Source organism: Magnolia sinica, chromosome 9, assembly GCF_029962835.1.
Source record: "Magnolia sinica isolate HGM2019 chromosome 9, MsV1, whole genome shotgun sequence".
NCBI classification, from domain to species: domain Eukaryota; kingdom Viridiplantae; phylum Streptophyta; class Magnoliopsida; order Magnoliales; family Magnoliaceae; genus Magnolia; species Magnolia sinica.
The window spans coordinates 78,665,078-78,693,004 of record NC_080581.1 but is presented as its reverse complement, the minus strand read 5'-3'; the positions used below and the strand labels follow the sequence as shown (position 1 = coordinate 78,693,004).

Below are 27,927 nucleotides of genomic sequence, written 5' to 3'. Positions count from 1 at the left end.
TTAGTTTAGTACTTAACAAATTTTTGTCTAACTTCTACAGAATTCGGTCCTTAGTAATTTCTGGCTAAGGTGATACTCGGGTCTTTGTATGAATTTTTTTCGAGACGTTACACTTCCCTTTCGCACCTCTGTGAAAACTGACTCAAAAATCCATAGTCCGCGCAAAGTCCGGAAACGAATCCACGTAACCTCGACTGGTCGAGCATATGGCCTCGACCAGTCGAGCACCTCGGAACCAAAAACCTGATGCTCGCTGGACTTTGAGTTGAGCCAGTCCATGACTGGTTGAGTGGGCCGCTCGACCGAATGTGGCTCCACATCTCAATAATCTCCCACTTGGAGACACATCACTATAGACCTTTGTCTTCTACATCCGGAGTGCATCACCTCCCTATCTTCAAGCTTGAAGACCAATCAAAGCTGAACAGAGCTTCAACTTCTCCCGTGTGACCACCTTAGTCAGCATATCCGCAGGATTCTCACTTATATGAATCTTCTCCATAGCAATCGATCCATCTTCCAGTAACGACCGTATAAAGTGATATCTGATGTCAATATGCTTGGTCCTTGAATGAAAGGCTGAATTCTTAGCCAAGTGTATTGCACTCTGACTGTCACTGTATAGCTTGCAATCTGCTTGCTTCTTACCCAACTCTTCCATGAAACCTTGCATCCATACCATCTCCTTACATGCTTCTGTAGCTACAACATATTCTGCTTCCGTTGTATTGATAGATACTAGCTTCTGTAACTGAGAAACCCAACTGACTGCAGCACTACCCAGAGTAAAGACATAACCTGTAGTGCTTTTTCCACTATCGATATCTCCTGCCAAATCTGAATCTACGTAGCCTTGTAGCTTGATTTCTGATCCACCATAGCACAGCCCTATATCCACAGTACCTACCAGGTATCTGAGGATCCACTTCACAGCTTCCCAATGTTCCTTCCCGGGATTGTTCATGAACCTGCTAACAACTCCCACTGCTTGAGCAATGTCTGGCCTCGTGCTCACCATAGCATACATAAGACTCCTAATAGCTGACGTGTATGGGACTTTAGCCATGTAGTCTCATTCCTCCTGCGTCTTTGTACCTTGCTCCTTAGAAAGCTTGAAGTGGTTGGCTAATGGAGTGCTAACCGGCTTAGTATCTCCCATATTGAATCGATCAAGTACCTTGGCTATGTACTCTACCTGTGACAAAACCGGTTTCTTGTTTTCCCTATCATGCTTTATCATCATGCCTAGGATTTGTTTTACAGTTCCTAAATCCTTCATGGCAAATTTTCTAGACAGTTATCTTTTGAGATCTGAGATGTCCTTCATGCTTGAACTGGCCACAAGCATATCATCAACGTACAGAAGAAGGATGATGTATGACATATCAAACTTTTTCAAATAGCAACAGTGGTCTGCATGGCATCTCCTAAAACCGTTTCCCGACATGAAACTGTCGAACTTCTTGTACCACTGCCTCGGGGCCTGCTTCAGGCCATATAGACTCTTCTTCAGTCGACATACCTTGTTCTCCTTTCCTAGTACCACGTATTATGTCGGCTAATGCACATATATCTCTTCTTCAAGGTCCCCATGAAGAAAGGCTGTCTTAATATCTAGCTATTCTAGATGTAAGTCTTCTGTAGCCACTATACTCAAGATCATACGAATCGTAGACATTTTCACCACTGGTGAAAATATTTCGGTGAAGTCGATACCTACCTTTTGTTGGAACCCTTACACAACCAATCTAGCCTTGTATCATTTTGAATCATCATGCTCCTCCTGCAGTCTATAAACCCACTTGTTATGAAGAGCTTTCTTACCCTTAGGTAGAGTGACTAGCTCCCATGTACGATTAAACTCAAGAGAATCCATCTCATCATCCATGGCCAGCTCCCACTTAACCCGTGTATCTGACTATAATGCATCTTCAAAACACTCTGGTTTACCATTATCTGTCAGCAGTAGATAATGTAAGGAGGGTGAGTATCATACAGTGGATCACCTCTCCCGAGTAGACCTCCTCACAACCGGTGTATGTGGCTCTGCCTCATAATGCTCCTGTGCATGATCGTCCTGTGGCGCCGTAACACCTGTGTCCGGTAACTCTTCTAACTTTACGAATTCTTTTTCCTCGACCTTATTTTGCTGCACACTGTCCTTATGCATCATTTTTTCATTGAAGACTACATCTTTATTTCTGATGATTTTTCTATTTTTTGTATCCGAAAATCTGTAGCCAAAATCATGCTACCCGTAGCCTAAAAATGTGTACCTCCTAGACTTCGCATCCAGCTTGTTTCTATGCTCTACATCAATGTGAACATATGAAGTGCAACCGAACACTCTGAGATGTGCAAGGTTCACTTCTTTCCCAATCCACGTTTCTTCTTGTAGCCCATCATCCAATGGTGCTGAGGGACTTCTATTGATGAGATATGTGGTAGTATTCACAGCATCTGTACAAAACGTCTTGGGCAACCCTGTATGTAACCTCATGCTTCTGGCGTGCTCAAGGATGGTCATGTTAATGCGCTTAGCCACACTGTTCTGCTGCAGTGTCCCTGGAATCATTTTCTAATGTTTTATTCCATTTGCTGCACAATACTCCTCAAATTTCTTATCACAGTACTCTCTCCCATTATCAGATTTGAGATATTTTACTATTTTACTTATCTCATTTTCTACCATTACTTTCCACTTCTTAAATACATCAAATACATTAGTTTTGTACTTTAAGAAATAAACCCACGATTTTCTACTAGCATCATCAATAAAGGAAACAAAATAACGTGAACCACCAAGAGATGATACCTGTGTTGGTCCCCACACATCAATGTGTACAAGCTCCAACAGATGCGTCTTTGGAGCGCGTCCTGTCTTCTTGAAACTTACCCTCTTCTGCTTGCTATACATGCAGTCCTCGTAGAATTTCAAGTCAATAGACTTCAGCCCAGGTGGCTTCCCTTTTGACAATAGCATTTTTCATCCCTTTCTCACTCATATGTCCCAACCTCTGATGCAATAATTGCCCATTCACTCCAGTTGATGCGACTGCGAGTGAACTATACGATCTTGAAGTCACGTACAAAGTACCTTCCTTTTTGCCTCGAGATATCACCAAGGCACCTTTTGTGATTTTCAGGAATCACTAGTGAAGGTCGTCACATATCCAGCATCGGACAACTGCCCCACCGAGATTAAGTTATGTTTCAAACTCAGTACATGTCTGACATCCTTCAATTTCAAAGTCGTTCCGTCTTTCTGATATATGTGAACATCTCCTTTTCCAACAATACTGCATGGCTCATCGTCACCTAGGTAGACTCTCTCAAAGTCACCTAACACAATCATGCAGAACTTCCTTACATGAAGTGGCATGAAACGAAGCACCCAAGTCTATAACCCAAAACTCATTCCTCGCATCAAGAGACAAGATCAATGCTTCTGTGTCACTCTCCTCAGATATATTCACTGAATCCTTCCCGCCTTGAGAGCTTCCTTCTTATTTCTTAAGTGCCCTACAATCACGTTTCATGTGCCCATTCTTGCCGCAATGCCAACACCTGTCTGTCTTTCAATCCCTTGGACTTCTTCCTCGACTTAGAACGTCTGTGTTTATTCAGCGATCTTCCTCTTCCTTCAACGTTTACAGCATTCCCTGAATCTCCTGAAACTCTTAATGCCTTTCTTCTATATTCTTCGCTGAGAATTAGACCGATCACATTATCAAATTTCAGTTTTGTCGACCATAAAGAATTGCTCACAGTAATCACCAAACCATCCTAACTATCTGGCGAACTGGACAAGATCAATAATGCTCTGACCTCGTCCTCAAAAATAATGCCAACGGATTCCAACTGGCTCGTGACTGTATTGAACTCATTTAGATGTTCAGCCACGCTCCCATCATCTGACATCTTCATGTTGAATAGTTGTTTTATAAGATGAACTTTGTTGGACGCTGAGGGTTTTTTATACATCATCGCTAGGGCTTCCATTAATTCTTTTGTGGTTTTCACCTTAGATATATTGAAGGCGATGCTCTTAGGCAAAGAGAGTTGGATCGTTCCTAAAGCCTTCCGATCCAATTAATAAAAACCATTCATCATCTGTCATCTTCTTTAGTTTCTTCTCTTTTCCTCCTAGTAGAATATAGAGGTCCTTCTGATACAAATAATCCTCCATCGGCATCTTCTAGAAGGCAAAGTTTGAACCATCAAACTTCTCAATTATAGTCTTCCCTTCTTCCGTCATTGCTCCCAATAGAACTAATCTAATAGCTCTGATGCTAGTTGTTACGCAGCATGCCAACAACGCAATGAACCGAGATCCAATCTCTGGTCTCACCCACAAACGATAAACAGAAAGAAATATAATTTAGAATAAAATCAAAGCATACCAAACAAAATCACAAGACAAGATATACATGGAAAAACTCCAAACAAGGGTAAAAAACCACGAACCACTATGAAGAAAATGAGATTACAAGCAATATATTAACCTTTTCCCTTGGATGTATAGAGAAAAACCTTTGCCCATACTTTAGAATAACTCTCATTAACCTAGAAAAGCCCTAGGGACCCCTATTTATAGTTTAGGCAACTTCTCTTTCCCACCTCTGCGAAAACCAACTCAAAAATCCGCAGTCCGTGTAAAATCTGGAAACGAATCTATGCAACCTCGATTGGTCAAGCAAGCTGCTCGACTGGTCAAGCGGACCCTCGACTGGTCGAGCATGGGCCTCGAGCACCTCGAAACCAAAAACCTGATGCTCACTGGACTTTAAGTCGAGCCAGTCCTCGATTGGTCGAGTGGGCCACTCGACCGGTCGAGCGGCCCTGTCCAGATGTGGCTCTACATCTCAACACTCCATACATGGGTTTTACCCTAATGACTTGAGCAATATCAAACCCAACTTCCAAGTATAAAGAAGAACGGAAAATGAAATCCACACTCTTCTTCTTCACTCTGTCAAAGAGAAAACTCAATTTCATTCAATATTAGAAGTATCTGGATAGAACAAATGCAAGTATTTACTCTCAGCCCAAAACTTAATCAATCTAGACATTTCATTCCTACTTAGTTCTAAGTCTCATCCATACATCGCCCACCTCATCACTGGATGTAGAAATTAGATTTCCCCCACCCAATATTAGAAGTATCTCAATAGAAAATGAGAGACAGCATCCAACTTCAAATAGAGCTTTTTGAATAATAGACTTGCCTGACCACAAGAAAGGACAGTAAGAGTGTTCACATCCCAAAAATATTTCCCAATAAATATATATAATTTTGCAAAACAACAAAAATTAGAAAGAGGCATGAGAATTCAATTTATAGTCTATCATCCACCATCAATGTTTTGAAGGGATCTTAACACGGTCTACCGTAGCAAGTCTAAATCAAAATCTCATGAGAATGGATAGCGGATTATTCGACTTTACGCTGGATAATGTACTATATATAGTACACATGAATAAAGAGCCTCACCTGAGCTCGAGCCCTCTAGAGCTCCTTTACTAGCTAAGTTAATCCTACTAGACTCTAGCTGTTGAACATAAGCCTGTTGAAGATGAAAATAACAAAAAATAGAATTTAAACAAACACCCAATTGATAGCATGTTGGGTAAATGAAAGTTAGGATCTCCTTGCAAAGCACACAATCAATTCCATTCCAGTGACTGTAGTGCTAAAATTTTCTAGGCAAATCCTGCATGTGGCTTCACCAATCAAATTCTTCATATCGCTGAAAGAGTAAAAAATCATTCAATCCCATAAAATGGCAAAATGTGACTTATACACAACCTGAAGAAACCACGTTCAGAGAAATACAAATACAGAAATATATGAAGGGATGAAGAATGATCACATGCGGCAGTCAACACTGGTTCCATGGTTGCAGAAGGGGCAACTAAAGACAGTATCAAGCTTGTCCATCCACTTCTTAGGAGGTGGCTTTGCCCTTGACTTCCTCTTCCCCATGTTTCAAATCCAGTCCCTTACCTCAGTATCCCTAGGTGAATCATAATGTAAGTTCATATCCACGCTAATAAATATATCAACTAATTCCCAACTTCTATCATACAGGTAAGTATTAATAAAGGACTAGGCAATCTCGTTAACTGCAACTTTAGTTTACTTGCTTGTTAACTGATTCAAAACATGATCCACAAAATCTGCCATGTGAGATTCTGTCAGCACAAGGCACTCCTAGGCATTTTAACACAACATGAGAAAAGGATGGCACCATGTAAAAGAAGCATGTAACAATCAGGTCAGATCCATATGCCAAAGCCACAGTCCAACTGAGAACCAAGCATATTTTTAAAACAACTAGGTTCTAAACCCTTTGTGGCCATAGCTATGGCTTAGGGAAGGAATGAGAAAACCACTGCTGGGAATTTAGGATTAAAGCCTACTCAAAAGTCTCAGTTTGATACCTCCCATCAAGCTTGTAAATTGACACAACATCACTGCTGATCTAATCAGCATGGAAAACAATGCACTACTTTTGGTTGGAATTTAAAGAAATTACATCAAAAAGCATAATAATATGACAAACAAGCAATATATAAAAGATGATGGAAGTGGAAACACAGAGACTTGGAAAACAAAAGGCAGGGACTCTCAGAGGAAAGATCAGTATAGCTGGGCACAACAATCGTATAGAGGCTCAGGCACTTGGAGTTGAAACAGAGTGAAGCTTTAAGACAAGATTTGAAAAGCAACACTCTGGATCATGATTAGGTAGCTTAAGTACAATCTTATTCTGCCACAGTAGTGGTGTTGCGCTCTACCAAGGTTAGCAAGAAAGCCCTAAAGCTGTGAATTTGGGGAAACAACATAAAAAAAAATCCCGTAAGATTGGAATATTGGATCTAGGAAATATTGAGCATGTAGCCATTCGGATCTCTAGCCCTTCTCCATTAAATCTGAACCATTTATGGCATTCTCAGGACATAATCCAGCAGTTAGGATCACCTTTACCCACCAGGTCTATCCAGAAAAAAAACAACTAAAAGTTTAGGAAAATGCCCATTGAAGAAGACCATGAATGGACAACCGGAAACCAGCAGCAATCAAGACCACCCCATCAAATAAATGTAAGAGATCTAACCATCAAAGAAAAAAGGAGAGCCATCAGACACCAGTGCTTATCCCCATGGAGCAAACATAGTTTTTGAACAGTCTGCATCATGGTTAGCCATTTTCAACAGAAAACAACTACATCATTTGGCAATCTTTTATTTCATAAAATAAAAAGAAAAAGGACACAAATAACGAGCAAAAAAGTCCTAAAAAATTACACAACCAAAACAGAAAGGAAATTAGAAATCCAAAAACCCTAACTCTCGGAACATATGAGAGAGAGATGAAGAATGGCTCAAATAGAAATGGGTATGTCGTATATCAGCACTGAAAACATCAGAGTGGTGCATGACTTTCATTTCCTCATCACAGGCATCCTTCACCTGCATTTCCTTTAACCGAAAAATCTACACGCATTAATGAAAACAAGAGAGATGATGAAAACCCTAACCTTCTTAGGAACTAGAGGGAGAGATAGAGAGTGAGAGGGAGAGGGAGGGAGAGCGAGAGGGAGAGCTTGAGGGAGAGCGAACGGAAAGGCAGAGAGAGAGAGAGAGAGAGAGAGAGAGAGAGAGAGAGAGCGGAGAGGCAGGGAGAAAGAGAGGCAGAGAGAGAGAGAGAGAGTGGGGGCGGGGAGAGGAGCGCAGATGAAAGATTAGGGCTGCGATTTTTTTTATAGGGCCCCTTTGCCCGCGGCTAGTAAATCTGACTACCGGCAAAGGGTAGCCCCAACCGACGACTATGCTCACTTTCCTTGTAGTGAATGCATATGGTTAAAAACTTCTTAGGGCTGCATAAGTTTTGGATCAAGCTGATAATTCTATTTTCTCGTTATCCATGTCTGTGTGACCTAATGAACAGGTTAGATAGACAAATAAATATCAATGTGGGCCTTAGGAAGGAAACACCCAATCAATGGTGGACGTTTTAAGACCACTATTTTCCCTAGTGTGGTTCACTTGAGCTTCGAATTTGTTTTATTTTTGGATCACGTCCTTAAATGTTCCACTAAAATGGATGGACAGCGTCGATATGTTACATACATCATGTTAGGCTCACAAGTTTACGCTAGCCCTTTTGGAATTGGTTTTCAAAAATACTCTGCCACGTCCAAACAAGTGCAAGAGTTATTTACATGTATTATAACGATGCAATATATGCAAAACACACTATTAAGCAATGCTTGGGCTTATGTTCAATGATATAAGACATTGATTTGATGGCCACACTGTGGATGGCCCAATGCACCAATATCCCCTAAATTGAGTGACCTAAATTGCATAATATTCGTTTTGACCACCTAAAGGTCGAATCTCTTACAACTAAGGTATAGTTGGTTACAAACGGGGATTCACTTAGATGGACATTCTAGAGTGTATTAGACAAATGCTTTTCCTATAGGAACAAGGCCTAACTTCTAGAGAATACTTATCTTCTAACGAAACTTGGAATACTCAAAGAGTGATTAAACACAAGGAAGATAGCATGAACTCATTATATTTGTAATACCCCGGTTCCCGAAACCCGAGTACACTACTCATTTTCCAAAAACCTGAGTGTTAACCTTTAAAGATAGCCCAAATTTCACGTACTTTTTTTTTATCAGACTTAGTTATCTAGCGGAGTAAAAATAAATCAAGTATAAGAGGGAGTCCAAATATATATAATCAAATATTCGAGTGGTTGCCTGAAAACTTGTACAAAGCAATGTCTTAATTTTATTTTTTTTTACAAAATATAACAGTACAAATTAAATACAAATAAAATCAGTAATAGAGAGTCACAAGATCATTTGGCTCCTCCTATTTCACATGAACATCGGCATGCACATCATCTGCGTTTCCTGCACACTGAATACGGTTTGATAGAGTCATTGGCTATCCGAGTGAGGTATAACCCTCAAGATTTATCAAAACATCAAGATAATTAAGAATAGTTTATCAGGAACAATTTATAATGAATATTTCACAATGACCATCATAATAATAAGACAGAGTTTATCAGATATGCATGTATTGAATAAATTTCACAAAGAAATTCTTATTTTAAATGCATAAATGCATGCACATGCTCACAGACCTGGGGATGCACATCCAGCTAGAAAAAAGGTCGCCCAAGGAGAACTACCTACCTGAAAAGGTACTCAAAGGTACGTCCTAAGGAGAACTAGCCACCAGGAAAAGACCATGCAACGAGGACACCTAAGGTGAATTGGTCTTCCAGAAAAGTACTCAAAGGTACGCCTTAAGGAGGACTAAACACACGAAAAAGTTCATGCAAAAAGGGCAGCCCATAGTGGTAAGAATGCACGTGATATTAACTTAAGATCACCTGGTAAAATACTCTATGGTATAGCCCATAGTGACCCAAGAAACTCCATGTCTTACATCGACCACCCGGTAAAGTCCGTATGCCATGAAAATGAATGATTAGTCCAACCATTATTATTCCAATTTCAAACAACCATTTTAAGAAAGCTCAAAGGTCACTATGAGGGGCTCGTCATTTAGCATCGGCCAACAGCTCAGGCATAATGTCTCATACCACCATCCCCGGCTCATGAGACTCTAACAAGTAGGATGTTTAAAGATAACATCATCACGTAGTGGCCAATCACAGTTCGATGAGAACTTACCATTAAAGGGTTATTTAATAATAATTTATCAAAGCCGCGAAGGGCAAATAGCCAATCAAAGCCGCAAAGTGCAAATAGCCAATCAAAGCCACATAGGGCAAATATTCCACTCAAGGATATGATAGAAAGGGATTGTCCCCAAAACCACATAGGCACAAATGATCCACAAGATAAGAAGTCCACAATAAAGAAATTTCATTTAATCTATTAAACAGAATGGCCACTAGTTTAAGGACTTCCAAAAACACCATCAAGTAACCCCAAGTAGTAAAACAAGTCACACACAATATCAATAATATTTACACAAAGTGGGATATTTGAGATCCATCGCATGTTTAGATATTTGAATGTAAATCCAACGATCAATCATTATGAAGAATCACTCAAATAGAAACTAACATTTGTCATCATTTTTACTGAGTATTATGTTAGGCAATTGATGAAATAAATGAGCTAAACTAACTATTAAGATGTAGACAAGCTTGAAGGGTGATCCTCACCTTTCAAGTCAAATTTACTTCCTTATATTCCGTCTTAAGCATGGTGGTTCACTTGAGTTAGTTTCCAATGCAACTCGGTACCTATTTCATAGCTCAGGTTTATGGGGGCAACTTAATCATCAAACCTGATATGGAAAATGCTTATGATTGATTGGAATGGAATTTCATAGCTCAGGTTCTCCACAAATTTGGGTTTGATTCTAGATGGATTACTCAACTGCAGCATTGTTGGAAAGGTGTATGGTTTTCTATCCTCATTAATGGGAAAGGTTTCAGTTTCTTTCAATCAAGTAGAGGTTTAAAACAGGGAGACCAGTTAATGCTGTCAATCTTCATCATTGCAGCAGAAGTATTCAGCAGAGGCATCCACAATCTGTTCACATCTAGGACCTGTCTTCCGTACAAAATTCCTTAAATATGCCCCAGAATCACTCACCTATTTGTCGTTGATGATGCTATATTTTTCTTAATGGTAGGTTCTCTAACGTGTGTGCTCTTCTCAAACTTGTTCGTGACTATGAAAATGCTTCATGATAGAAGGTCAATGCTTCGAAAACTTTATCACCCCGAAGAAGACCTGAAGAGGTAAAGCACTAAGCCAAATTGGCAAATTTGCGACGAATTTGGTCCGTCGCAAAAATGGCTTGGTTTAACAATAGATTTAATCCGCCGTTGACAGAAAAGGTCCGTCACCCAATGTTTTTCGCAAAAAACCGGTGAAAGGTCACGGAATTCAGCGACGGACCAAATCCATCGCTAAAATCATATTTACAACGGATTTTGTCCGTCGCAAATTTGTGACGAATTCAATTCGTCGTAGATTTTGATATTGCGATGGATTTTGTCCATCGCTAATTAACGCCCAAAATAATACTTGGCAGATTTTAGTTTATTTTGCGACGGATCATGGTCCATCGTAAAATGACCTTTGCCTTAAACATTTATCTTATTCATATTTTTTTAGAATATGGTGGAAAATTATGTTTTTTATAGTCTAAGAATTGTTTTTTAATAGAATTTCAGTGGTTTAATTCTACATATTTATGTCTAAGATTAGTTTTTAACAATTGATTGAATGCGAAGAATTTTTTTTTTTGTTTTTATATCAAATGAGAGGAAATTATTATTAATTTTTATTATTTGAAACTAATATTTAAATGATTTGTAATATCACATGAAAAAGAATATTGAGAAGAAAAAATTTAACAATGTTTGAGAAATTTTGAGATTTTAAAAAAGAAAAACCGTGATTTAATAAAAATCTATTTTTGGGGGGAAAAAAGAATATTGAATAAAGTTGATAATTTTGAAAAAAAAAAAAAGAAGAATTTGCATTTCAAGAAAAAAAAATGATATCTTGAAAAAGAAGATTAAAAAGATTTTTAAAAATGTGAAAATTTCGACAACTTTAAAAAATGAACATGTTTTGAAAAAGAAAATGAGAGTTTGTATTTTGAAAAATAAAATAAATTTGAGAAGTTCGATAAAATTTGACAAGTTCGAATATATATATATATATATATATATATATATATATATATATATATATATATATATATATATATATATATAGGGAAAAGGTACTATGCGCTCGACCTCACGAGTCCGTCCCATGAGGTCGAGCCGTGTGGGCCCCACCGTGATGCGTTTCGAACATCTACCCCATCAGTCAGATGCACCATTCCATCGTGGGCCTAGGTCTCAAAAATCAAGTCAATCCGTGACTTGTGTGGGCCACACCACATACAGAAGTGGGGAGGGGCCGTGCACCATTAAAACATTCATAATCATTTTTTGGGCCCACCGAGATGTGGTTTGCAAATCCAGCCCATCCATTATGTGTGTCCCACTTGGATGAGGGTTCAGACCAAGTTTCAGCAGAATTCAAAACTCAGGTGGGCCCCACCAAGTGCTTTTATATGTTTTAACGGTGTCTTCACATGATTTTAGATGGTATGGCCCACCTGAGTTCCGTATACGGCTGATTTTTGGGATATCCCATAATTTAGGGGGAAGCCATCAAATGCATGGTGTTGATGGTCGACATGCATCACAGTGGGGCCCACACAGCTCGACCTCACGGGAGCTTATCGTGAGGTCGAGCGCATAGTACCTTTTCCCATATATATATAAACATACATTTTTAAATGGAGAAGTTCGAAAGAATTGAAATTTTCAAGATAAAACGATATTAAAAAAATCGATACTTCAACAAAAAACAGACATTTTGAAAAGGAAAAAAAAAAAGTTTAAAAAATTTGTGATATTGAAAAATAATTGAAAATGTTTGAAAATTGAAATTAAAAGAAAAAGTTATTTATAAAAACATTGAGATTTTGAAAAAAAAAATTTATATCATTTTGAAAAAGAAAATTGAAAAGTTGAAAACAAAATGGTGCTTTTGAAGAAAAAAAAAAAAATCAGCATTTTGAAATTTTTTGAGGAAAAAAATAGATTTTGGGAAAAAATTTTAGATTTTGGAAATGAAAATTAAGAATTTGTATTTTTGTTTTTTAAAAAAGTTTGATAATAAAAATGATATTTTGTTAAAAGTTTTGAAAGAAAAATTAAGATTTAAAAAATATATATTTTGAAAAAAATGTGATTTTTAAAAGGAAATTGAGATTATCTGTGAGAAAAAAATAAGATTTTTTACTAAATTACTATGCACGTAAACTAATTGAACATTTAACAGCTTATGCGCACAAAGATTCACTTTGTAAAAAAATTGATAGCCCAAGGTTAATGAAGTCTAACTGAGACGTGCTAAGGTTGATCTAAACGGTCAAGTATATTTGAAACGTACGTGCTAAATAAGATATAGAACAAAAATCGACTCAATATGACGTGAAACAAGTCGGATCCATCTAAAATAGTCTTTAAATGGGCATGATCAATTTGTCTAGATCTAGATTGATTTTGGACAATCTGAACTGACCTTAAACTCAAATTTGACCATTGGATCGCAAGATATGGCCCATTATATTGTTGATCAATCTTGTCCATCCAATATCTTTCTCATCCGAAACCCGATCATGACGAGTGACTAGTTAAATCGAAGTTTGAATATATAAAAAAATTGACTTTTCAAAAAAGTTGAAAAGTTTTAATAAATTGAGATTTTGAAAAAAAAAATGAGATTTAAAATTGATAATGATTGAGAAAGATTCAGATTTTGAAAAAAAGAAAATAAGATTTTTTTTTTCTTTTTTTTTAAAGATTTTTGGCAAAATTTTGACATTTTTAAAATGAAAATTGGGGAATTTTAAAAATAAAATTATGATTATTGAAAATAAGTTCAAAATTCTGAAGAAATTTTAACAATGTTTGAGAAAATATGAGATTTTGAAAAAAAAAATTAAGATAAAAACAATGATGTAATTTTGGAAAAAAAAAATGATTTTTATTTTGAAGATAATCGAAATATTTGTTAAAAAATTGAGATTTTATGAGAATAACTTATAATGAATTGTAATAGCAAGAATAACTTAAAATGATGAGATTGATCTAATTCTATGATAAAGTCATTCTCAAAATTCATAATGTGTTAATTATGATATACTAGAAAATTCAACCTATTACGACTTCAAACAAATCGGATTAGTCCAAAACACTTTTTAAACGGGAAACAAACAGTTTGTCATGATATCGATCAGTCTAGATTGAAGAGAAAATAACTTCAAATGTTTAAATTAAATTTCACTCAAATCTGACCATTAGATCGGAAGATATATATGACCCCATCATATTATTGATCAATCTGGTATGCCCAATATCTTTATGATATGTAGCCTGATCGGGGAGAGTAACTAGTCGAATTGAAGGAATTGATTAATAAAATCTTGAATGGATCAGATATCTAAAATGGGCCAAATATTCAGGTCGAAATTGTGATCTAACTTACTGATCTCGTGAAAACCTAAGAATTAATGTTAGTAAGTTTTCTGGGCCCATCATAATGTGTGTCGAACATCAACACCATGCATTTACTGTGTCCCCTTTAGGTTATGAGATATTATTGAGGTCAAATATTACATATTAGACCCCAGTTATCATATGATTTTACGAACATAATAATGCTTAATGTTCTATTTTAATCGTGTTTGTATTGCAAGGTGAATTTAAGAGCTTGGACTGAAAAGGGTATTAAAAGCATGGATTTAACACTCAAGAATTACTAAGGCAAGGGACAGATCTTAGGGGACCAATATTGAAGAATTCACATGCCAAAGATCCAAGAAAATCAAGTGATTAAAGTAAAAGGGGCCTGAAAATCATCCTGAATATAATATCACAGGGTTGCCACAATGCTTTTAACTCAAAAATTTATATCTGGCCTGAGGACCATAAATTAACCATACACGTCAAAATTCAGCCCTTAGATCTTCGGGAAAGTGTCCCAACGGACAGATCAGCCACTAAATCACTGATTTGGGGCCCACCTGATATCTGGATATGCTTCAATTTTAGTCTCAACCCCTCAATTAGATGAAAAAGCGGATGGACGGAGCAGATTTCTCATGTACATCCCAATGGACCTCACACGCGTGATGTGTGTGCACAGCAGGTGCACAACTGAGCTGCACCGGACCCAGACCCCGGTCAAAGATCGAGTTGACCCGATCTCTAACGCAGCAAGGGACATCCGTCCCACTGGGACGCGTAGTGGGCCACCACCATCGTCCCGATGGACGATCGGGACAGTCCATTTGATCCAGGGGGTGGCCAAGACCCCAGTCATAGAGTTATTTTTCTCTCATGCACGTGTACACACGCAGATCGCTGTCAAACGCAGGATGAACGGCGGGAAGATTCGATCCTTTGGGCCGCACCAAACTCTACCAAAACCACCCCTTTCCGACCTAAATCTCGCCAGAAATCCAATGGATAGGGTGGATTTCTCCAAAAACATCAATGTGGGGCCCACCGAACACCTCAGCACAATCTCATGCACGCGGCTTGCGTCTGGGAAAACTAGGACTTTCGGGCAGTTGTACGAGCACGATCATGGCCGGACCGTTGATCTGAACCGTCCACAAGTTCCAGAGGGTGGACACGACCACCACCATGGAGTTAAATCGGGTTTTCGGTGCTTTTCGTGCCAAAAAGATGTTCCAAACGCAAGGCTTCTTACGGTTTTTTTTTTCTACGCACGCTGTTGCGAAAGGGAGTGCATACACACTCCCAGCCACTGACTTCCAGCCTCCCACCGACCTAGCTTTGGCTATAAAAAGGAGAGAGAAAGATGTGGGAGATTATCTTTAGACGTGGAGAGCAAGACGTGGAGAGAGAGAGAGCGTGAAACGGCTGCAAGAGTTCTCCTTCCTTCTTCAGTTTTTCTTTTCCTTTAATTTTTTTTTTATCTTTAGTTTGATCATGTCTATGGTCAGCTAAACCACTTAGCTAGGGCTAAGAGGTGAAGCTTGTAGCATGATGGGATGTTTTCTGCGGCTTTGATTCATGTTACGTTGAACTCTCTTTGATTTTTGGTTTGATTAAAAGGAATATTCATAGTTTTTAATGGTTTGTTGTGACTTAAGTTACAATAAATTTGTGATAGCTTTGAGTATGTTCTTTTTATTATAGGGATTGTGAACTTGGGAACCCTGTTGTTCACCATTGTCTCACGGGCATGGTTGGATGACGGAACCCTTCCTAACGTTCATAACTCTCTTACATTGGTTGTGGATTAGTTAAATTATGTTGTTTGCTTTGTCTCATGAGCATGGTTTTGTGATGGAATCAATTCTAATTCTTATACCTCTCATCTCTTGAGAACTGGATCAAAGGAAGTTCGGATTTAGATTTTAATGAATTATCTTCCAATTTGATGAAGATGGGACTCTGATTCTAGTTTTTTCTTTGAATCAAGCATAGATCTCTCTTATCTCTACAAGTGGATCCTTGAAACCCTAGTTTCCCACCTTTGAATTTTACAAGTTTTAGTTAATTAGTTCACAATTATTCTCTTGAATTTTCTGATTTAGATTACATCTTCTTCTAATTCTAGTTCTAGTTACTTTCAGATTACGTACAAGGTTCAGTCCCTGTGGATACAACCTCAGTCTTACCGAGATTATTACTACATCATGACCCTATACTTGGGATGGTGAACAAATATCTCAAAAATCATCCGTATACGAAACTCAGGTGGGTCATACCATCTAAAACTATGTGAAGACATCCTAAAATATATAAAAGCAGTTGGTGGGGCCCATGTAAGTTTTGGATGTGGCTAAAACTTTATCTATGAAAAAAAAAAGATTTTTTACTAAATTACTAGGGATATCCACTAATTGAACCTTTAACTGTTTATGCACAGAAACATTCACTTGATCAAATTCTATGATCAGGCCATCCTAAGGTTCATCTGAAAGGCCAAATATGTTTGGAACATGCTAATTAAGATAGAGAATAAACATCAGCTCAATATGACCTAAAACACATCAAATCCATCCAAAACACTCTTTAAACAGGCATGATCAGTTTGTTTAGATCTAGAATGATTTTGGACAATCTGATCAGTCCAGATTAAAGAGAAAATATAACTTCAGATGTATAGATTACATTTCACTCAAATCTGATCATTGGATCGCAAGATATGGCCCATCATATATATTGTTGATCAATTTTGTCTGCCAAATATCTTTCTTATCTGAAGTCTGATCAAGGTGAGTAACTAGTCAAATCGAAGCTCTTGATTAGTAGAATAGAGTGAATGGATCAAATTTCTAAATTGGGCTCAATATTTAGGTTAAAATTGTGCCACAACTTACTGACCTCGTGAGAACCCAAGAAATGTCGTCACTAAGTTATGTGAGCCCCACCATGATGTATGTGTTGTATTCATATTGTTCATCCATTTAGAGAGATCATTTTAGGGCATGAACCAAAGAATGAGGGAGAGCCAAAGGTCAAGTGGACCCCATCAAAAAAAACAAGTGGGGATTGAATGCCTACCATTATAAATTTCTTATGGGTTGGAGAAGTTTTTGATCAAGCTAATATTTGTGTTTTCCCTTCATCCATGTATTTGTTAACTTATGAACAAGTATAGGGTTGTGATGTAGTAATAAACTCGGTGAGACTGAGGTCAAATCCCAAGGGACTGAAACTTGTACGTAGTCTGAAACTGGAATTAGAAGAAGATGAAATCTAAATTAAGTGAGTATGAGGGAATAATGGTGAAATATTAATCTAAAAATTATAAATTTAAAGGTGGAAAACTATGGTGCCAAGGATCCACTTGTAGCAATTGGGAAGCTACCTAGCAATGATTCAAGGACACAATTGGAATTAGAGTCCTATCCTATCCAGTTGGTAAGAAGAGATTTGTCAGATCTCTAAACTTCTCATGAGTCTAATCATCAATAGATAAGAATGGCGAAGATTTGAAAGTGATTCCGTCACCTAACCATGCCCAAGAGACTATGGCAAACAATAGCAATTTCTTAATCTTACAGCCAATCATGAGAGAATTGTGAAAGTTAAGAAGGGTTCCGTCACCCAACCATGCCCATGAGACGATGGTGAACAACAGGGTTCCCAAGTTCACAATCTCAATACATGAAAAGAGAATATTTCAAGCTATCGCAGATCTATTGTAATTTGAGTCACAACAAACTATTAAAAACTAAAAACATTCCTTGTAATCAAACTATCATCCATGAGAGTTCAATAAACATAATTTAAAGCAAAGCTAACACCCCAATCACGCTATAAGCTTCACCTTTTAGCCCTAACTAAGAGGTTTAGCCGAGCATAGACATGGCAAGGCTAAACATCTTAAACAAAAACATAAAACTAAAAGAAAAAACAAACTCTTAATCTATCTCTCTTTCTTTCTCGGCCTTCACAGCTGCCTGATCCAGGATTCAATGCTGATCCCCTCTCTCTCTCTTATATAAACAGCAGGGACGGTCCCTTACTGGATTGGTGCGCAGGGAGAGGCGGAGGCTGCCACTTACACAGCTATGTGCGTAGCTTGAATCCTCACGCGGGGCCTCTTCTTTTTACAGAAAACACAGGACCTAATGCAAGATCCAATCCGTTCAAGTTCCTTGGACTTGATCGAAAGTCCCCTAGGAGAGATTTGGATGGCCGAGATCGACGGTCCGATCCTGGCCAAGGTCGCCAAACGAACCGAAACGTCCGGGCCTTTCTGGACGCGCGTCTACGTAAGGAATCCGAAATTTTTGATTTTTCATTAACTGTGGGGCTCACATGACTTGGTTTTTGAAGAATCAGCTCTGTCCACTGAATTCCCCTCGGAAAACCAATCGGAAAGGGGAGGTTTTGGATTATATTTGGTGTGGCCCACGTATTTTTTATTTTACCATCCGTCCTCCATTTGGATGGTTGAAATCTGATCCACGCTATCTTCTGCAATTCTGCCACCTAGGAGTAGGCCTTGGCCGTCCTACGGAATGAATGGACAGTCCAGATCAACGTTCTAGGGAGCGATTGGGGCCACTACACGAGATCAGCGTCCGCAGAGGTGAACGCTATTTATCCAACTACGGTCGGGTCAACGCCTGTTGACCAGATTCTCCGGTCCGGTGTGGCTTGCGTGTGCGTGCATTACCCTCATGTGGGGTCCACTGTGATGTTCATGAGAAATCCGTACCGTCCATCCTTTTCCCCATCCAATTTAAGGTGTTGACAACCAAATTAAAGTATATCTAGATATCAGGCGGGCCCTAAATCAAGATTTTATGGGTTGTTCTGTCATTTTAGCCACTTTTACGGGGATCTGGGACCTGAAATTCGACGTGTACGGTTCATTTATGGTATTCAGGCTATATATGAAGTTTCAAGCTGAACGGATGGTGAAAACCCTGTGATTTTGCATTCTGGACCCTTTTTAGGCCACTTGAGCTTCAGTTTCTTGATTTTCTCGGATCTCTGGCATATAAATCCATCGATTTTAGTCTCCTGGGGTCCGTCCCTTGCCTTGGTGCATTTTGATCGTTAAATCCATGCTTTTAATACCTTGTATCGGTCCAAGCTCGTAAATACACCTTGCAACACAAATACGATTAAATCGGGCCATTAAACAGTACCATGTTCGTGAATCCAGGTAATAACTGGGGTCTAATAGACAATATTTAACCCTCAATAGATGTGCTAACTAATTTCACTTTATCCATATTGAACTTAACCAATACCTTCTCAATGTATTCTACATGTGACAACCGTAACTTGCTCCTCTTTCTAGCTTTGTAAATATCTATGTCGAGAATCTTCTTTACAGTCCCTAAATATTTCATTTCGAATGTCTATAACAACTGAGTCTTCAACATGTCGATCTCACATATGCTATGGCTGACGATAATCATGTCATCTACTACAGTACTAGGATAATGAACTGTTCATCACTTAGTGTGTTGTAATAGACATAATGATCATATTCACTTATGGTAAATTGCTGACTCATCATGAAAGTATCAAACCTTTTGTACCATTGCTTAGGTGACTGTTTTAGGTCGTACAACGACTTTCTTAACATACAAATTTTATTCTCTACATCTTTTACGTCGAACCCTTATAGTTGCTTCATATAAAACCGATCCTCCAAACTCTCTATCTAGGAAAACAGTCTTCACATCCATTTATTCTAATTATATGTTATATACGGTAACCAGCGCAATACAAATATGATAGACACCAGCTTGACTACAAGCGCAAAAATCTCGCTGAGGTCAAAACCCTTCTTCTGCGCATACTCTTTCACAACTAATCTTGCGTTGTATCTATCTTGCTTTTTCTTGTACATCCACTTGCAACTGATCGTTTTACACTCTACTAGAAACTCCACGGGTTCCCATGTTTCATTCTTATGCATTGAATCTATCTCGTCATGCATGGCCGCTATCCACTTCTCAATATTAAAACCATCTAATTCTTCCTTAAAGGTAGATGAATCTCCTTCATCTGTAGTGAGGGGCAATGCAACATTTGAGTTATCCCTATATCTAATTGAAAATTTATGATCTCTCGGTGGATTTCTTATTAGAGGTGGCTGCTTCACCTACTCTTATATCTCTATTTGCAACTCGAGTTCAGTCTATGTTTCAATTTTTTCAATTTCAACATCTATCATCACTGATTTTTTTGGTTCATTATGTTCGTCTTTACAAAGCAAGGAGTCATCATCAAACCTAATATCTCGACTAATTATTTTCTGTAATACCTGGTTGTACAACCTTTACCATTTCACACTATCACCATAGCCCATAAAAATACACTTTTTAGCCCTTTGATCTAGCTTATCTCCCTTAATTGATGGTACATGTGAGTAAGCGTCACAAATAAATACACGCAACTGTGAATAGTCTACATCATGACCACTCCACACTTCTTTAGTAATCTTGCAATCTATCGATGTAGATGGGGATCGATTCATTAGGTAACAAGCTGTGTTAATGGCCTTTATCTGTAACTTTGCCCAATCTATCATTACTCAACATGCTTTGGTCGACTCTCTCTCTAAGAAATCCAATTTATTCGTTCTACCATTCCATTATGCTTAGAAGTATGCTTCACCGTATTGTGCCTTATAATCACATCATCTTTATACAATTGATTAAATTCCTTTAAAATGAATTCACCTTTGTTATCGATCCTAATACATTCTGTTTCTGCCTCAACTGCCTTTCAACCATTGCCTTCCACACTTTAAATGTAGTAAAAACATAAAATTTATTTTTGAGGAAATAAACCCAAACTTTCTTAGAGTTGTCATTGATAAATGAAACCAAATATGATGACCCCCAACAGAAACAATGGACAACGGGCCCCGTACATCTGGATGCACATACTCAAGCACATATTTACAAATATATTTTATAGTATTAAAAGTTCGCCATGACTGTTTACCATATATACAATACTCACATTTTATAAGTTCAATACTTTCAAAAAACAGGAATCATTCAATGATCAGAAAATACCTTCATATCGTAGTCACTCATGTGGCTTATGCACACATGTCACAATCATGCCAACATGGATTCCGCTAAAGAAACTGAAGCTCCACCCATTTCAGTATTTTCGGTCAACTTGTATAGTTATTACTGCACTACGCTTTCATAACTATAAGTGTCCTTTTCAAAACTTTAAGGATCCTTTCATAACTAATGAACTTACAACCAAGTGCCTTAAGAGCCTCTAGAGAAATTAAATTCTTCCTGAGGTTCGTAACATGTTGAACATCTATCAAAATATACTCCACCCCATCAAACATTCTGACGTGCACCGAACCGATTTCAATAATTTTACAGTTAGTGTCATTGCCAATAAAAATATGTCCACCGTTGTATTCAATCCTTATGAGAAGTCATGTAGTATGAGGCCTTCAAATCCAAAAATCAATCATTACTAAGGTAACCTAATTTAAATACGGTCAAGATATCACCACCATCCGCCTCCTCACATGATTGCGCTATGTTGGCCTCTTTTTGCGCATTCTCCGATTTTTCTTCCTTTTGAACCTTAGGGTTCCTATAGTCCTTCATATTCCCTGTCATCTTACAATTTCGGCATTTCATCTTGTAATTCCCTTTTGATTTGGATTGCGACAAAAAATTGCCCCTCTCCCTTTTAGTATTCATTACCTTGGCAACCAACGCATCTGTAAAGGTACCTTCATCGCTGTCATTCTTTCTCAATTGCTTTTCATGAAGGACTGAGATGACAATCTCAACATCAATGATATTTTTAACATATATCAGATTCTCAAAAGATAGTGAAAGCAAATTTAAAAGAATTAAGGATTAATCTTCCTCTCCAATTTTAACCTCCGCATTAATCAGTTTATATAGCAATTTGCCGAAAGTATTCATGTGTTCATTAATGTCATACCCTCTGTCATCTTAAGATTGTAAAATTACTTCTTAAGATACAGACGCCTATCCAGAGATTTACTAAACAACCCTTGAAAATAAAGTTAATTTATTCTCCATATTGGTTGATTTCCATTGCCATTTACCTGAAAATGCAACTGCTCTTATTAGTGGAGATAGCACTTAATTAGTTAACTATGCTCCACTTGAAAATGAGGTTATTCTCCATAATGGTTACTACCACTGCCATTAAGTTGAAATTACACAACATCTCTGTGCTACTAAGATATCTTGTTTGCTGATCTTTTTTGCAATGATCCTATTTTTATGCATGTGTTCTGTTTGCTTTTACTTGTTTGATGATTTTGTAGGTTCCAAAGTGATTAGTTTGTGCCTTTCTGTTCCTGTATTAGTCTTGCAGTGTTTGCTTGTTCGTGTTCCCGGCCGACACGCCCTGCCAATACCGTTATTCAAAATCTTGCTTGAGATTCACACTCTTAGCCTGAAAATTACATTCTTTTCTTTTCTTTTCTTTTCTTTTTTCTTTTTTTTTTTTCTATAAAGCCTCAAGTTTACAATATCATTCTACTTTAAATAGTATAGTCCATAACATAGGATTCCCTATTAAATCAGCACCATCAGCTAAATTTCATTGGTGTCATATATATGCTCCTCCATTCATAATGAGAACCATATTCCGGATGGTCCAGCTAGCTGTTCGTCACTAGGGAGGGTTGAAAATGTCTAATTTAAGAGGATATATATATATATATATATAAAGAACTTGTAGGAACAGGGGTGTCAATGGCCCAGGTTAGGCTGGGCCAACTCTGTCCAAACCCAGCCCATATTGTATAACATAGACCGCAGTTCTGCCCAAGCCTGTGATGAGCCAGTTTAACCCGAGCCGGGCTGAGATGTTTATGCTAGGCCTGAGTGCCAAGTGTTTCTTAGATGGATTTATATATATGTGTGTGTGTGTGTGATCTTATGAACAGGTCTGATGACAAATAAACATCACTGTGGACCCATAAAGGTTTCAATGGTGGAAATTATTATTCCTAATATTTCCTATTCTACGGTCCACTTGAGCATTGGAAATGATTCAATTTTGGTCTCAACCGTTAAAATGCACTTGAAAAACGGATGGACGGCATGGATAGACCACATCCATTCATAGTGGGCCCAACAGAGTTTTACTCGGTACGCAATCCAATTTCCTATTTGCGAAAACTCGCATAAAATCTCCATGTGGCCTTGTGCGCAGGAGACTATATATATATATATATATATATATATATATATATATATATATATATATATATATATATATGGAAATGGTTCTATGCGGTCGAGCTCATGGGAACTTCTCATGAGGTTGAGCTGTGTGGGCCTCACCATAATGCATGTCGAACATCTACCCCATCAGTCAGATGCACCATTCCATGGTGGGCCTCTAACTTAAAAATCAAGTCAATCGAAAGCTTTTGTGGGCCACACCATGTACAAAAGTTGAGAGGGGTTACACTCCCATTAAAACATTCATAATCATTTGTTGGGCCCACCGAGGTGTGGTTCACAAATCCATCCCATCCATTATGTGTGTCCCACTTGGATGAAGGGTTAGACCAAGTTTTAGATGTATCCAAATTTTAGGTGGGCCCCGCCAAGTTCTTTTATATGTTTTAGGCATGTCTTTACATGATTTTAAACAGTATGGCCCACCTGAGTTCCATATACAGCTGATTTTTAGGATATCCCATAATTTAAAGGGGACCCATCAAATGCACGGTGTTGATGTTTGACATGCATCATGGTGGGGCCCACACAACTTGACCTCATGGGAAGTTCCCACGAGCACGACGGCATGGAACCATTTCCCATAATATATATATATATATATATATATATATATATATATATATATATATATATATATATATAAGAATTTTTACATATGGTAGCAGATTACCTGCTAAAACCCTTCTCAAGAAGTTCCTGCTTAAGGATGTAGGGTGGGGCCGCCGTGATGTTTGTGAGAAAACAATACCTTCATCCATTTTTCGAGCTAATTTTAGGACATGCAACAAAAAATGAGTTGGATCCAAAACTCAAGTGGGTCACACGAGAGGGAAAATTGGGGAAAGAAATTCCTACAGTTGATGCCTTCCTGGGATCCGCCCTGATGTTTATAGTCATTCGGATGAAGTGAAAACAAAAAAACAATTAGCCTAATACAACTTTTATAGCCATAAAAATGTTTCAACGGTGCTCGTTGAATCCCCGTTGTTTTCTCTCGTACGGCCCCCTTGAGTTTTGGATCACCTCGTTTTTGGTCGCAAGTTCTAAAATGAGCTCTCAAAACCGATGGACGGAGTGGAATTCTCACAAACATCTTGGTCGACATTCAGCATCCTTGCAAAGGAACTTCCTGCAAGAGCCTTTGGAGGAAATCCTTGCAAACCTTAATGAGCTTGTCCATGCTGGGCTTATGAACTGTTGTACACGGTCCAAACCCAGCATATGTTTGGGAGATGGGTCTAAATTTATGCTTGGCTCAAAAGCCCAACCCATTAACAGCACCATCCATCCATCGGTAACGTGGTAGAAAAGGCTAGTCATTCACTTAATAGTACATGTCTCCGACAACTTGAGTGATGAGGCAGAGCACATGATCTGTACCATTTGTTTGGTGGGTCCATTTGTTTGGTGGGTCGTACTATGAATTGGCAAAATCATGAATTTCTTACCGCAGTCCTCTTATCCATAGCCTTAGAATAATAAAGGTTTGGAAAAGAATATTGGTGGTGGTCAGATCAATGTAAACAGGTCCACCACTAGGATGGTTATGAATGATTGTTAGATGGATGTGCTTTGGGACAGTGGACAGCAACAAATAAGAAAATTGGAAGAGATCTGATCAATGGTCTGGATCATGGACCACTTTCCCTCCTTTACGTTAGGATTGCAATGGACCTGATGATTAAAGTCCTTAAGTTTTATTTAGTGTTATTATACCGCTAATCTCGCATTCGTGTGTATAGCCTAACCCAACACATGCCTCCAAATGTGTAGATGTGACATGTGTGGAACATATGAGCCATTCATCAGTTGGGACCCGACATTTGGATGACTTGCCACCAGAATCAAGCCGGTCTACTTATTTAGTTAGGAGAGCGGATTGCATATGCCCCGGGCACAGAGATATAGGTGTGCCCGGTGTTGTGTGGGGCCAACAGCCCATCCAAACCGTAATCATATGGTTATTACCACTCAGATAAACTGCAGGAACAAATATTGACATGATACAAACCTTCTGTCACCCCAGGCGTTCAATCTTTTCTGTTTCATGTGGTATGGCCCACATGAGTTTTGGATATGCCTGATTTTTAGAATCATATCCTACTGTGGTCTTTATAAACAGAAGGACCGAGTGGATTTGTCAGGGACATCTCTGTGGACCCCACATAACCTCAGGCACACCTATATCTCCGTGCCTGGGCACATACAATCAACTCTCATTAGTTAGGCCACACTGTAGGAAACAAAACCACGGCTTTCAAAACGAGGGCAAATCCGTCCGCACAAAATGGCTTTTTCCGGAAGAGGCCCGATCCTCTGCCTCACGTGCTGTGTTAATGTTATGCAATTCTCTGTGGGGTCCACAGCATCGCGCGTGTTCCTTCTGACCCACACATCACATGAGTCCATCAGATGCCCCAAAAATCAAGATACCACACCACAGAAAATAATGGACATCTACCAAAAACTTTCAAATTCAAGATGTGATGGCTGGATCGGCATTAATTTTGGGGTTTTCTGATTTCCTAGTTGGGCTATCCTTTTGGACGGGTTGGATTTTCTAGATTGTGGGTGTCACAAGCAGAATTGTAGAATAATCTTTTTTTTTAATTATTTTTTATTTTTTAAAAAATTTTTTTATTAGAGGATCAGCATGAGAAAACGGAAGCCAGTTGCCTGTGCTGCTGCACACCCCAAGTTCCTGTGGTCGGAAGCTAGTGGGGCCAACCAAGATGTCAGTGAGAAATCCATCCTTTCCATCAGTTTCTCCCACTCATGTTAGTGCATGATCCAAAAGCTGAGGAAGATCCAAAAGTCAAGTAGACCAGATTACAGGAAACAGTGGGGATGGAATGCCTACTGTTGTAACATTCACGGGGTTACATAGATTTAGGATCAGGTTAATATTTATGCATTCATTTTATCCCAGTTAGAATCAATTTATGAACGGTTTGGATGGTAGATGAACATCACGGTGGGCCTTAGAAACTTCTAAATTAGCTACCAAAAAGCATTAAATAAGCAAAGGTTTTGATTGTGGACGGGTGTACATCGAGTCGAACCAAGTCGAGCTGGCCTCAGCTCAACTCGGCTCGGCCACTAGCTGACCTCAGCTTGAGCTCGGCTCGGTTCGGTCAGCAGCTCGGGCCAGTTCGAGCCAAGATCGAGTCGAGTTCCCCCATGCAGCATTTTCACAAACACCTGCACTGCATCTTCAAAATCCCACTGTATGTAAAACAAAAGCAATGCTTTTACAGGTATTTTATCAAACACCTTCTAAGCAACATAAAAACCAAGAAAAAAAAAGTATTTGTTTCATGTACATACCATCCTTGCCACCGGGCACACTCTTTTGAGTCATTTCATCAAACACTTGGTGAGCAACATCAATATCAAAGTAACCAAGTCACCGAACTGGTTCGATTCGAGCTAGATTTGCTCCAAGTCGAGTCGAGCTGGGGCCAACTCGTACTCAGCTTCAATCCGAGTCGAATCAAGTTTTTTCGAGTCGAGTGGAGCGAGCTAACCGAGCTAGCTCAGTTCGTGTACACCTCTAATTGTGGAGGAGATTGCGTCCAGTCCCTACGTGGACCGACAAGGGCTAGGCAGGAGCTCTATGGGCCCACCTTGATATATACATGCCTTCTATCCACTTTGCCAGATAATTTTGCAAGCAGATTAGGACTAGCACACTGATTATACTCTATGGGGCCATTGTGATTTATATATTTTATCCACTCCAAACCATCCATTTTACTAGATAATTTTAGGGCATGAGCCTAAAAAAATGGAGCATATTCAAAGCTCATGTGTACCACACTACAGAAAACAGTGTGAATTGAACATATACCATTGAAAAATTCTTGAGGGCCATGTAAGTTTTGGATCAAGCTGACATTTGTGTTTTCCCTTCATCCATATCTATTTGATTTTATGAACAGGTTGGATGACAAATAAACGTCGTTGTTGGCCTTACGAAGGTTTCAGGTGTGGTTCAGTTGAGTTTCGGATATTGTTTGATTTTGAGATCAACCCCTCAAATGAGATAGACAATTGGATGAACAGCGCAGATAAACTATATACATTCCATGTGCGCCTAACAGGGTTTTGCTGAGTACGATAAAAGCACACAGCAATCCAATTCCAGGTATGAACCGAAAAGGAAGGCAGATCCAAGACTCAAATGGACCTGAATGGACAAGACTGTGTAGCATCCATTGTCGGTCCGTTTCAAGTAAATAAGTAGTACTTGATTTGGGTCAGTGCAATTTTTGGCCTATTCTCCTTTCACAGGAGGGCTAGAAGTATAGATGGTTTGGATTGCTATGCAGTATGCCCTGTGTGCAGCTAATGAGCCGTTAGATAATCGAAACAAACCAATGGTCTGGATTACAAAACCATGAGCGTCTAAACCGACCAATATGTCTAGATTACAGAACCATGGGCCCCATTTGGTAATCCAGCAGTACAAATTGCACCGTTGCCTTGAAAAAATGCTCCGGTGCTCCAACAGCACTATAAGTTAAGAGTGCTACTAGTTCCATTCAGATACTT

The 27,927-nt window shown here is 38.6% G+C and overlaps 1 long non-coding RNA gene and 1 other non-coding gene across 2 annotated transcripts; both read right to left on the bottom strand.

The window, feature by feature from the left end:
- Positions 1-4,867: 4,867 nt before the first annotated feature.
- Positions 4,868-7,607, bottom strand: LOC131255782 (uncharacterized). The gene is made up of 4 exons (XR_009176414.1): positions 5,874-7,607; positions 5,495-5,750; positions 5,116-5,228; positions 4,868-4,972 (listed from the first exon to the last, which is right to left on the bottom strand). It is a non-coding gene; the product is annotated as an uncharacterized LOC131255782 (long non-coding RNA).
- Positions 7,385-7,468, bottom strand: LOC131257261 (small nucleolar RNA Z221/R21b). The gene has a single exon (XR_009177269.1). It is a non-coding gene; the product is annotated as a small nucleolar RNA Z221/R21b (small nucleolar RNA).
- Positions 7,608-27,927: the final 20,320 nt, after the last annotated feature.